General features: G+C 49.5%; 1 protein-coding gene across 1 annotated transcript in view; it reads right to left on the bottom strand.

Annotated features, from left to right (window-relative positions):
* Zfhx2 (zinc finger homeobox 2) overlaps nt 1–13,180 on the bottom strand; it is a 36,127-nt gene extending 22,947 nt beyond the window's left edge. The window contains exon 1 of the mRNA XM_052733206.1: nt 12,725–13,180. The gene's annotated coding sequence lies outside the window, so the exon portion shown is untranslated. The remainder of the gene's footprint in view (nt 1–12,724) is intronic.
* Nucleotides 13,181–13,417: the final 237 nt, after the last annotated feature.

Genomic DNA, 13,417 nt, shown 5'->3' with positions numbered 1-13,417 from the left:
CTTTTTTTTGAGACAGGATTTTGCTCTGGCAGTAGACTACCCATGATCCTTCTGCCTCAGCTTCCCAAATGGGATTATAGGCCTGCCTTACCATACATGGTTGGCAGAGTTCAAGTCTTACTTGGCCTTTGTTTATTATTGTGGTGCTGGGGGTTAAACTTGGGGCCTTGTGTATGCTAGGCGAGGGCTCCACCTCGGAGCTCCATGTCCAGCCCTTACTTGGCTGCTGGGCCTGGAGACACTCATTATCTCAGAGCAAAGGGAAGCTCTTGTGAGCTCACCCTCAGGCTAGGTGAAGCAGCTAATACTGAGGTCCGAACTATTACGGCCCCTCCCTGCACTTACTTTTTAATGGGTTCATTTATTTCGGTGGTTGTAGGCACTGAATCTGGGGTCTCAGAGGCAAGCGTCCTCCCACTGAGCTACAGATGCAGACCTTTTCATTTAAAGGTTTGTTTTTATTATTTTTAATTATGTAGGTGTGTGCGCACCGGTGGGTGTGAGTGCAGGTACAGACGGAGACCAAAGACATCAGATCCCCTTTGGATCTGGAGTTACATGGAGTTGTGAGTCGCTAGACATGGGTGCTGGGAACTGGGTCCTCTGAAAGAGCAGTAAGTGCTCTCAACTGCTGGGCCACCCCCCTCCAACCTCCCCCCCCTTTTTTTTCTGAAACATGGTCTCATCATGTAGCCCTGGAACTCTCACTGAAGACCAGGATGTCCCTGAACTCACAGTGATCCTCCTGCCTCTGCAGCCCAAGTACTAGAATTAAAGGTGTATGCTATCATGCCCAGCCATCCCCTCCTTTGACTTATTATAATTTTTAGAAGAAAATTTCAATCTTCTAAAGATGTTTTTTATTTACTGTGTGTGTGTGTGTGTGTGTGTGTGTGTGTGTGTAGCCCGCAGGCACCCAATGTGGGTCAACAGGCTTGGTTGGCAACAGGTGCCTTTATGCTAAACCACTACTTGCTGGTCCTTTTTTATTTTCTGATATAGGATCTGACTAAGTTGCTCAGGGTGGCCTTGAACTCACTCTGTAGCCCAGGCAAGCCCAAAACTTGTGCTCCTCCCAAGTATGGAGATCACAGGCCTCCTGTGCCATGCAAGGCCCAGCTTCCCTTACATTTAAAACGATAACTTCTCTTTAAATCTTACCTGGAATTGAAAAGGAAAATTACAATGCATTATTCCAGCTTCCATTTTGATTCTACCTACCTTCCCTACTGATGGACCCAGCCTCATGAATATTTAAAAAGTGCTTACTTTGTGTAAGATTCATTTTTTCCAAAAGAGAGGGGGGAAATGAGTCCAGAGGAAAGTAAACTAAGCAAGCAGAAAAAATGCTACAGAGGACAAAGAGAGACAGTGAAGGCCTAGAGAGGAGGCAGAGCAGAGGAGCTGAAGCCGCGCCTTGATTTGCATATGTAAATACTGTGTATCTTCCAGGCTGGGTGGTGAGCTGCCCCTACTGCAAGGAAGACGATTAGGAGGCTATTTCATACCTTGCAAGATGCTTAAGCTGGGCTTGAGGGAACCCAGTGATACGTGAGGAGAAAACGGGGAGACTCAGAGGGAGATGGAGGTGGGCGGAAGGTGACGGGTGAAAGGGAAGTTGTGGGCTGAAGCCACACATGCTAACACGCACACGGGTTTTTGAGGTGTGTTCACTGCCAGTAGGGATGGGTATCTAGGAGAAGAGCATGCCAACCGGGTACCTCCCTTGATGGCTCAGAGGTTAGATATTCTAGGACAGTACTACAGGGCTGCTCTGGTCTGCACAGGTCTGTATGACCATTTTTAAAACTATTTATGTATATGTGTGTGTTTGTGTGTGAGGTTGCTGTGTGAGGGAAGGTGTCAGTTGTGTGTGTGTGCGTGTGGTGGGGGGTTGGAGATGGAGGGGGTTGACAGCTGCCCAATGCAGGTACTAAGGAACTGAACTCTGGAAGAACAGCACTTCTATTAACTTCTGAGCCATCTCTTGAATCCCTCTGTGTGAGCCCTGGGGACACTGAGAGGGGCCCATGTTCACATGCCTCAGGCTTGGACGGCTACATGTTCACAAGCCTCAGGCTTGGATGGCTGCATGTTCACATGCCTCAGGCTTGGACGGCTGCATGTTCACATGCCTCAGGCTTGGACGGCTACATGTTCACATGCCTCAGGCTTGGATGGCTACATGTTCACATGCCTCAGGCTTGGACGGCTACATGTTCACATGCCTCAGGCTTGGATGGCTACATGTTCACATGCCTCAGGCTTGGATGGCTACATGTTCACATGCCTCAGGCTTGGATGGCTACATGTTCACATGCCTCAGGCTTGGACGGCTACATGAAGCCAGCTCGATCCCTTTTGTAGGAGCACTCAGAAGTGAAAGGGCAGAGATAAGTGTCCTTACTCAGACTCACCATCCCACTTGATCCGGGCATAGGCTGTCTCTGGAAGATTCTTTGAGTTTGGAAGAACACCACTGTAAGATCTGTTTAAGTTTTTCTGACTCTTCAATTGATGTGAGCTTGTGTGATAAAATAATATCATTTAAATACTACTGTAACAGCCCTGCCTATAATCCCAGCTACTTGAGAAGACTGAGGCAGGAACACCATAAATTTGAGCCTGTCTGGGCTACAAACTGTGGGACCCTGTCTCAAAATAGAAAGTGCCAAGCACAGTGGTGTATTCATGTAATCCCAGCACTCAGGAGTTAGGAACAAAAGGACCAGGAGTTCAAGGCTAACCTTGGCTACAGAGTTATATAAGAGCCTGCTGAAAACACTAAAAATAAATACATAAATAAAAAAAAATATGTAAAAAAAAAAAAGGCATCTGTAGGGGGATATAGCTCAGTGCCAAGGATGTGTGAGGCCTTTGTTCAGTCCCAAGAACTACTAAATAAATAAATCCTACTACAACAACTACTACAGTTTGAACTATCTCTGTCCAAAATTTCCAGGTGTGGGGTGGGTATATACTGGAGTGGGGTGTTTGCCTTTTATGCACGGGGCCTTGGCTTACTGTTCAGCACTGAACGACATAAACAAACCAAACCCTCTTGGGCTTGGTTTCAGGAGGCTGAGACTGCAGGATTGCCATGAGTTGACAGCCTGAGTTACGCAGTGAGTTTAGGCTAGCCTAGGTCTAGCCTAGTGTTAAGACTTTGTCTCACAACAAACAAATAAAAAACCAAAAGAGGAAGTCCAAAATGTTTTAAAATTAAATTTTGAGCAGCAATATGATTCTAGGACTGCATACATCTATACTATGTATATGAGTCACAGACATAACACAGGTACACTCAAATACTGTGGAAAATGCTCCTCTTCCTTGGGGGCTGGGGAGATGTGATTAAGTGATTAAGTACACTTGCTGTCCTTTCCGAGGGTCCCAGCATCCACATAGCCAATTCAATCTTCTGTAACTAGCTCCAACACAAGCATCCACGCCCATGTGCACACAGCTATACAGATCACTATGAGTTCAATGACAGCCTGGTTTAGACCAGCCAGGGCTACATAAGTGAGACCCTATTTCAAAAAACAAAACAAAACAAAACAAAAAAAAACAAACTTCCAAAACTTAGAAAAACAAACCAGGCAAATTTTCCTCCGACTAATGTTAGACAGCTTGACGGGCCTTGTCAGGCTCGGGGGGGGGGGGGGGGGGGGGGGGGGGGGCGCTCTGAAGATGGATCACCTCCCATTACCTTAGGAAAGGGTGGAGTATCAGAACTTTGTTAAGGTCCACACAGAGGAAAACTGCTTCTTCTTGTTCAGAGGAATGGAATCTGGGTTCTTCCTCTGGCCCTGGGTGGAGATGAGACATTCTGACTTGCCTTAAATATTAGAGCATGGCATATACTCTTGCCCTCTCCCTTAATAGTTAACCCAACTTAGCCTGCCAGTCGCTTGGCCAGGATACCAACCGCTAGGAAAGCTGATTCACCCGAAGACAAGCTAAGGGAAGGGGAGGAGAATTATCCCTTCTCTGAGATACTGGACCTGTAACTCCCAGAAGCAGATGCTCACTGCGGAGCCTGACTGCATTCCTGAGTTCCAGCTCAGAAGCCTAACTCCTCCTTTCTATTCCTCTGGACAGCTGCCAATGTCCTAAGCACGCTTGCTCGAACTCTCTGGGCTTCCCACTCTTTTCTCTGAAGTCCTCCAACATCCACAGCTGCTTGCAGATCTCTAGCTGATCTATATACGCGAAGGTGCAATTTGATCTTCTTTCCATCTCCTTTCTCTTCAAGCCACCCAGATCTTCAGCTTGCCTGTTCTGCCGTTTTTCTCACAGTTTAATGAAATGGCCCTCAAGCTTCCTTTTAAGGCCATTTTGACATTTTTCTTTTTGGGTTTTTTGTTTTACTTTTTTGTTTGTTTGTTTTCTGAGACAGGGTTTCTCTGTATAACAGCCCTGGTTGTCCTGGAACTCACTTTGTAGGCCAGGCTGGCTTCAAACTCACAGAGATCCGCCTGCCTCTGCTTCCATAGTGCTGGGATTAAAGGTATGTGCCACCACTGCCCGGCTTAATTTTTTTTTTTTTTTTTTCCGAAGACAGAATCTCATTGTGTAGCTTTGGTTGACCTGGAACTCCATATGTAGATCAGGCTAGCCTTGAACTCATGGAGATCCAGTCTGCCTCTGCCTCCTGAGGGCTGGGATTAAAAGGCGTGAGCCAACACATCCAGCTTTGTTTTTAAATTCTTCTATCAGTGACACCAAGAACCTATACAAGGGAACCCCAATTCCCCAGTAATGCTATATGTCTAAAAGATATATATGAAACATGATTTTCCTGTTTAGACTTGCGTTCTCTAAGCTATCTCCTGTGTGCACTGTCTCTGTGTCTCTGTCTCTGTGTCTCTGTCTCTTGAACTGAGGAGAGACAGTCCACCTGCAGCTGTAGTCATTACAATAGCTGGCATCTTTAACACAGGGTCTGGTATATGCTGGACAAACACACCACCACTGAGATGCATTCCGAGTCACAACAGCCAACATCTTTAAACGTGTGCCATGTGACAGGCACCATGTGGAGCCCCCAGCGAGGATCACAACACTGACCCTCCACTACTGTCTGATAGCAATACAGACACTTCTTTCAGAAAGTAGCCCAGGCTGGCCTCGAACTCACAGAGATCCACCTGCCGAGTGCTGGGATTAAAGGCGTGTGCCACCACTGTCGCTGGCTTGACGAGGCTTTTCTGAATCGTTACGCTGCCCTTGAGCATGCGCTGGTGCCCTTCTTTGCGCCTGAAGGTACAAGGTGATCATTCTGTCTGTGCAGAGAAGTTGGGGGCTGGGTAGGACTATTTGAATGATGATATATGTGTCTATTTATGTCTTTTTAAGTTCAAAGTTGGAGAGATGGCTCAGCAGGTAAAGATGCTGTGGTACAAGCTAGACAGCCTGAGTGTGGTCCCAAGAACCTACACGAAGATGTAAGTCTGATTCCACAGAGTTGACCTCTGACCTCCATATATACACAACAAAGAACAAATTTTTAAATAGTTACATCTACATGTGTATCCATATTAGCACGTGAACTCCATCGAGCAGAATGACGTTACTTAAAAAAAAACAGACTTGGGGCTGGAGGTGTAGGACTGCCAAAAAATACCCATCACCAAAAGAAAACCCAAAACTCACAGCTTTGTAGTCAGTCAGACCGGGGTAGCAGATTCTAGTCAGTTCTAGTCTGTGATATGTAAAGGAACCCCGCTGTGTGGCTTAAAGCCTCAGTTCAGGTCTTTTCAATGTTATACAGAAGGCAAGTAGTATGTCATGGAGTTTTGCCCCCCTTTCAGACCAACACTTTGGATGTGATCAATCAATAAAATAACCACCACTTTCTATTCACATGCCTTATTTCCTGACGGGGGAATGTTTGAAATGCTTGCTCTCTGTGTGTGTGGCAGGTGGGGTAGGTGGCCTAGGCGTAGCCCTATAGGGGCACCTCTTTGGGGGCTGGTGAACGTGCTCACCTCGGGCAGGCATGCCCTAAAGTCCTGAGGCTGACACCTATGTTGGCCCTTGCTTTCCATTCCGCATCGCGTGCGTGGAATGCTGCTGTGTGCCTGCAAGTGCTTGGTGGCCGGGCGGGCGGGCGGGCGGGCGGCTGGCACGGAGTGTTTGGGGTGGTGGTAATTACTAGGATGGCCCAGCCCTAATGAGTGTGATCTCGTTACACTCTTGCTGCTTCTAATGGAGCTAACCTCATTTCACAGCCATTAGAGATGGAGATGAGGCCCCGCCCACAGGCCCCGCCAGCTGCAGCTCTCACAGCTTTGGCCATGGTCTCCCCTCCTGCTCGCCATTATAGTTCACCTCTCTTTTTTCCTCGTCTTCCTTCTGGCCCCCATTGTTCTTCTCCATGTCCATCTCTCTCTTCTCTCCCCCTTTTTCTTACGCTTCTCTTCTGGCTCCTTGCCGCCATGTCTGGGCTGCTTTACCTCCATGCACTGCCTTCCACACGGTGTCTGGCCTCTGTCCTTCACACTTCCTTCTGTCCTCTCTGTCCCCTGCCCTTCACCTCTGCTGTCCTTCTCCTCCCCCACACTGCCCTGTCTGGCCAGAGGACACACCTCCCGAGGAGACCAGCAAAGACAAACAAAAAGCAGTGACTTCATTATACTGGTTAATTATAATTAACCAGCATGGCCTGAACTCAGGACTGACCTGGAGCTGAGTCAAGGCCTTGATGTTTTCACACATGACAACTTCCTCTCCTCCCTCCTTTGGGCTGTCTTCCTTGGACTAGAGGGTAGGGAAGGGTTCAGACTGCCCGCCTTCTCTGAGGTTCTCTCTGTCCACACAACCCTCTCTCCTTTTTCATGGAGATGACCCCTCTCATCTCAAAGTCACTTCTCCCATCTCTTTCCCACTCTTCTTCTGGTCCAGTCTGTCCAGAACTTTTTCAAGGAAGAGTCTCGGGCTGGCCTCGAACCCCTATTGTAGCAGAAGATGACCTTGAACTCTGGGTCCTGCTTCCACTTGCAAGTGCTGAGGTGACAGGTGCGCATGCGCCAACATGCCCGACTGTCCAGCACCTATTTCTTTTGCGTATCTGCTCTTTTCTCTCCCACTCTCTGGCATACTTCAGTTCCTAAAGCACCAGGACGTATCTCTGGGTTTTTAGAAGCCACTTACATAGTCTCAAGGAGCTGGGGGCGGAAGGAGAGTGCCTGTGGCCTGAGCAGGCCAGTTTTCCAAACATGGGGTGAGGTAGCTATAAAGGAGGGAAGAGGCCTGGGGGAGAAGAGGGGAGACTGGACGAGAGGATTGGAGGTAAGGGGCAGAGGGCCCTTGGCCTGTATAGCCAACAAACAGGGAATGGCACTTTTGAGTATGGAAAGGAATTTACTCCATGTTTTTCCTCCAAGGAAACAATCCAATCCTCTGCCTTCCTTCATTAAGAAGCCAGATGACTGGCAACTTGACCCTTGACCTTTTGCTCAAACCTAGTCCCAAAGGGAGAGCGGGAGGGTAGTTAGCTGGGACTGGAGGCTGCACTGGGGAAATGTCTACACTTAAACTAAAAATTTATGGCCCACACCCATCCTGCCCCATCAGCTTGGCACTTCAGCATGCCATAGGTCCTACATGCACACATTCTGAGCACTGTGGTCTCCTAATGGTGTATGTCCCCATCCAGACATCACTTTGGTGGAGGGCTTTGTTGTGGATTCTAAGGCCTGAACTTTAGCTTTGAGATAATCCTGTATTCCTGCCCAAATACAGGAGGAAAGTTCTCCAGTTCTCAAGTTTGACAGCTGAAGGAAAAAAATGTTGAGGGGTGCGGAGCTGCCTTGGCAGGAAACAGAAAAGAAGCTGGACATAACGCTGCATGCTTGTAAGCCCAGGATCTGGGAGGAGAGGCAGTAAAGGGTCAGGAGTGAAGGCCAGTACCTGTTATGTAGTGAGTTTGAGGGCTACATGACACCCCCCCCCCAAAAAAAAGCAAATAACCAGGACTCAGGAGGCAGAGGTGGGAGATCACTGTGAGTGAAGGCCAGCCTGGTCTTCGTAGCAAGTTCTAGGCTAGCTACAACTAAACAGCAGAACCTTGTCTCAAGAAAAAAAAATAAAAAAGAAAGAAAAAGACTCTCCTATTCCACCAGTAAAGCTTAACACAGGAGCAGATCCACCATCTGGACATTCTCTCCACATCTTTCAACCCTGCCTCCCCAGTCAGGGGTGGGTGGGAAAGGGATTGGGAGGTAGTTAAGACAGTGAGTTCATTGAGACTTTCCCAGAGAGCAAAGGGGCCCTGGGAAAGCAGGGGGTGGGATGCCCGAAGCTTAGTGTGAGGAGTCTGAGAAGAAAGATGGAAAAATCAATGAAATGAGTTTCTAACAGTGAGGTAAAGGACCGCCGTGTCGACAGCTTGTCACCTGCTGAAAATATGAGCTGCCCAAGTCCGGGGCGGCTGCTGACAGCACAGATAGCCGCCACTATGTACTCCCTTCACCGACACCCCCACCGCCAGCCCCTTCTGCAGCGAGGGCTTGCTTATTCCAACCCAGACTCTCCCCACACCCTCTCTTCCTTGTCTTTTCTGCTAGCTTTCTTGACTCATTCAGGGTCTTTGCCTCCTTATTGCAAGAGCAGGACAGGTCCTGAGCCCTGGTTTGATACACCTTTCCCTCTAAGGCCTCCTTCTGCAGATTCACTCGGAGCCTCACAGCGAGCGAGCTCTGTATCAACAATGGGCAGGCAGATGTGAAGGTCATTTCTTACAGGGTTGTTTACACCAAGGTTTGGGCAGCAGTGCACACCTATCTCTTATGGTCTGGCCCGCTTGGCCAGTGTTCATGTCCTTGTAACCACTTTGAGACAGGTGTTTAAGGTGGGTCTGGTATTGATTTATGAACTTTTGTGGTCACTGTGCATGTGTGTGTGCGCACAGGTGCACACCTGTGTGTCTGAGCATGGCTGATTCAGTTTTAGCTTCATGGTAGGGAATGGGGTGGAGATGCTACTTCAGATTTGCCTGCTCTTCGAAAACACCCCTGGGCCTTTCCTGGAATCTGCCTCTTTATCCTCCTCTGTATCCTCCCCAGGCGCCTGGGATGGCTCATTCACATTTTCTTCACAGACTTCCCAGGTCCACCCTGAGAGTGAGTCTGGCCCTTCAGCCTCTAACACTGTCTCTCTTCTCTACCCCCAGGTCTGCTGGTCTTTCCCCTCGTTTCTGATTTCCCAGCCTGACTATGTATGTAGACTGAGGTCTGGGAGATAAGATGGGAGTCAGGACAGGTCTCAGACTCTCTGGACATCTGCTCAACAGGTATTTATGAATATCTGTGTGACAGATACTGCGAAGTGTCACAAAACAATTAGAAACCAGAGGGAGGTATGGTGGCTCAGACCTAAAATTCTAGAACCCAGGAGACTGTAGCAGGAGGAGCTCCTCAAGTTTTGGTCCAGCCTGGGCTACAGAGCGAGACCCTGTCTCAACCCTCAACTCATTCTCCCCCCCAAAAAAGGAAGAAAGTGGATAGACGTGAGCTGCTCAGAAGAGAGCGGACTGGCCCTGTATCTCCCACTCTGTCTCTCAAAATAAAGCGGCCCTTTCATCTCCAGTCAGGTATTACTGCGCCCTCGGGCATTTCAAAACTCTCCTCCATATTCTTTCCAGGCATCAGTTTACACTCTGCCACTGCTCTGGTCTTCTGAATTTCCAGCTTTGGCGTTTACTCCCAAACCCCAAACCACTTGGATGTGCTGCTGCTTTCAACAGCTTTCCTTCCGGTTCACAAAGCCTTCTCTCCTGTGGCTGACATTTTCAGTTCTCTTCCTTTTCTACACGCCTCTCTAGCCTGCCGTTTCAACCTCGATGCCCACTGTCTCTTGAGGTCACTTCCTCCTGCTTCTGTCATGATCGAGCAAGCCTCAGGCACTCACAAAGTAGTTTGTGACAATTGTCCTGAGCTAAGAATAGCTCCAGAGAAGCAAAGTCACTGCTAGAGACAGGAGCCCTCCAGATATGACTCCATCCAGACCCCGGGCCACACGTGATAGAGAGGGGCAAGGTGTTCCTGCACGGGTCTCAATATGGTAACACCAGCTGCCTCTGACATCATGGAGGAGGGACCCTGTCAGGTTGCCAAGGCAACCCAGCAATTTATGACATCAGAGGCTTGAAGTCTTTGGTTCTCAGGGGGCTGGGAAGATTCAAGTTCCTGTCATTTGAAGTAAATGGGAATCCTACTTTTTCATCTCTTTTCTGTGTTCTCCTGGCTTGCTTGGCAATAAAATACAGAGTGACTGATGAGGCTGGCGGGGTGAATGCTGGTGAGAGCCTCTTCGTCTCTCTTCGTCGCTGTCATTTCTCTCCTCATAAGCATCTCTCCTTTAGGGCCCAGTGGTGGTCTGCCGAGCCATTTTCCAAATTGCTCACCCCCTGCGGTGCTCTCTCTTTGCCTTGGCCGTGCTGTGCCCTCCTCACACTAGAGGCATTTGTCTCCTTTGATACCCCGCTCTCTCCTCTGTTCCCTTTCCAGGGCTCTGTGCAGCTCTGACCTGCTTCAGCACCCCTGCCTTCGACATCCATTTACCTTCTTTGTACCAGTCTTTTCCACCTCATCTTCTTCCTTAATTCTTCCCTTCCCCCACTCGACCACCATACTAATTTCATACTGCTATCATCTTTCTCTTTCCTCCTGGATGGCTATTAGCTCATATTTATTAATTAATTCTCTCAATTTTTCATTAATCGCTCCTCGGTTCCTCCCCTTCTCTACTCATCCCGTACAGATTCTCATCATTTCCTTTGGCCATGCATTTCTTTAACCCATGTGTTTACTGAACCTGTTCTCTCCTCCCTTCCATCGTCTGCCCATATCTACCTCATCTTTTTATCTTTTAAGCTCCTGGGGTCTGGAAAAATAATAATGGGTTTAAACCCACGATAAACTCTGCACGTCCTTTATTCACGATTATCATTCTTTAGACGGAAAGAACATGGCCCTTGCATAAGATAGGTTTTCTGAGAATAATAAAACCTGTCTCATAAAGAATGTTGCCAAATTCAAAGAGAATAATAGCAGGATCCCATGAGGAAAATGAACTCAAAAGTGAAGAAAAAGCCACCGGTATCTGGAATGAACTGAAGGATGGGGGCAGCCAGGTAGGGTGGAGCTAGAGAAACATCCCCTTACAAAATTAAAGTTGACAGTTAACTGACATAATGGAACTGATTGATGAAGGAGTTACATGCCCCTGGAAGCCCATTAAATTGATTTCTTGGCCTTTTTATGTGCCTTCACAAAACACAATCCCCATCTCTCACCCAGCCCTTGGCTTGTGGCATCTTCTGCTGCTAGGGTTAAAATGCTGGATAACAGGATAAAGGATAAAAAAACAAAAACAACAAACCAAAAAACCCAACTTTGGTTGACCAAGGAGAGAAGGGAACAAAGATGGAGACTGCAAGGGAACTCATCAGCTAAAGGATGCGAAAACAGGGTGAAATAAACTGGTGGGTAAAGAATGTATATACAATGGTAGAGTGGGGGAAGGGAGGAAAATTAAGTCAGCAAGGACGAGGTCTGTGGTGGAAAGCTCCTGGAAAAGCAGAGGACACGCTGAAGACCCGAGGCACATGGCAAACGAGGTGATCAACAATGCCAGAAGTTCCAAGGCTTCCCTGCTGAAGGTGAACAGAAGGCTGTGGTGCCCATGCTGAAAGGGCACCAGAGTCATGGGGGGGGGGTAGACACATCCGCTCCATCCCCCTACTTTCCAGGCCCCTGACTATAGACTACCACAATCATGGCTGATAAGCAAACTCCAAAGTAGCTGAAAAGGCCACCGTTGTGCAGACAGACCCTGAAGGAGAGCGGTGGATGGCCGAACCCGTCAGGCAGTCTAGGCGTGACACATAGGGACAGGGGTACACGTAAGGATCACTCCGATGAGAAGTGTCACAGTCAAGACAGTGACACACAGAACTGGATATAGATGGGGTGGGGAGCCAAGTGAAAAATGGCACAACCACAGATCAGTGGGGGCGCAGGCACAGTGAGAAGCGTGGTCCAGAGCTCAAAAAATGATGAGGGGCTTAGGAGAGCGGGTGGAGAGTCGGGGTAGTAGGAGAAGCAGGGCAGGCATGCTTCACCGTGAATGGGGCTCCCCTCACCTACTTCAGGCAAAAATGCACATTAAAGGTATCCACTCCCGCTTCCACCCTGCACCCCGGCGCGCTAGCCCATCCATCAGCCTTCCCGCCCGGGTTTCTCCCCCATCCCGCAGCCAGCTGAGCTCCTCTGCGCCGCAGGCCCCTCCCGGCTATAGCTCAGAGCCCTTGCACTCACCCAGCCTCCCATTCCCTCCAGGAACCCCGTTCCTGGTACAGCTCGGCGCGGTACGTCTAGGCTCTCGCCAGCCTCTGCCTGTCCGCCTGGCCCATATCTTTCTCTTCTCCGTTTCTCCACCCCTGCCTCTCTTCCCCATTCCGGCTCGCACGCCCTTTCTCCCCACACTCCTGTCCCCTTCTTCCCGGCTGTCTGTCCGTCCGCGTCCCCTCCCCCAGCCCCTTCCCGTCCCTCTCCGATTCCTCCAGTAGCAGTCTCCCAGCGCCTCCTCTCTCCTCGATCTCGAGATTCGGAAGAGCGTAGAAGGGAAGGAGAGTGAGAGGCAGAGGAGAAAAAAAAAAAAAAAAGAAAAAAGAAAAAAAACCCAACCCAGCAGCATCGGAAATCGATGCACTTACACCTCAGCTGGAAGCAGGGACGGGAGTCGAACCGCGGCCGCCAAGCAGCGCGAGGCGGGGAGGGGAGGGGGCGGCTCTTGGAAGGGACTTCTCCGATGTGTTGATTCCTTTTTTGCCCCTCCTCCTCCCTCCCTTCAGCGCTCGCTCCGGGGCGTCGGGGACGGAGATGGAAAAATAAATAAATTCACGGCGGTGAGGGAAGTGAAAGAAAATAATCAATGCTATTTGGCTGCGGCTGAAGTGTTTTCCCGGCTTCGTGAGTGGGTTTCCATTGATTCACCCTGGGCACTGGCTTGCTCCCTGTCTCCTCCTCCTTCTCCTCCTCGCCCTCCTCCTTCTAGCCCTCACTCCTCCGCCTCATTCACTGGCTGGAGCCGAGGCGTCCCACACAATGGAATAATCAATACCCAGGCGCCCGGGGCAGCCCCACTGAGCAGGTGCAGCGACCCGCCCGCCGCAGTGCATGCCGGGAGCTGTAGTCTACAGGCCTCCGCCCTCTCTAGACGGCTAGCGCCAAGTCTACCCGCGTCCCAGAACGCAAAGACCTGGGTAGGGGCTAGGATCTTCCGGCGGCGGGGCAGGCCAACCTTGCCATCCGGCTTCTTCCTTGACTCAGGCGCTGGGTCTATCCTATTTCTGCAAAAAGGGCAGGTCCCTTTAAACACTGGTCCCTCCTCTTTATCCCACTTACAG

Source organism: Peromyscus californicus, unplaced genomic scaffold (genome assembly GCF_007827085.1).
Source record: "Peromyscus californicus insignis strain IS unplaced genomic scaffold, ASM782708v3 Scaffold_12__1_contigs__length_115047231, whole genome shotgun sequence".
Classification (NCBI taxonomy): Eukaryota; Metazoa; Chordata; class Mammalia; order Rodentia; family Cricetidae; genus Peromyscus; species Peromyscus californicus.
This window is presented reverse-complemented; position numbering and strand designations above follow the sequence as displayed.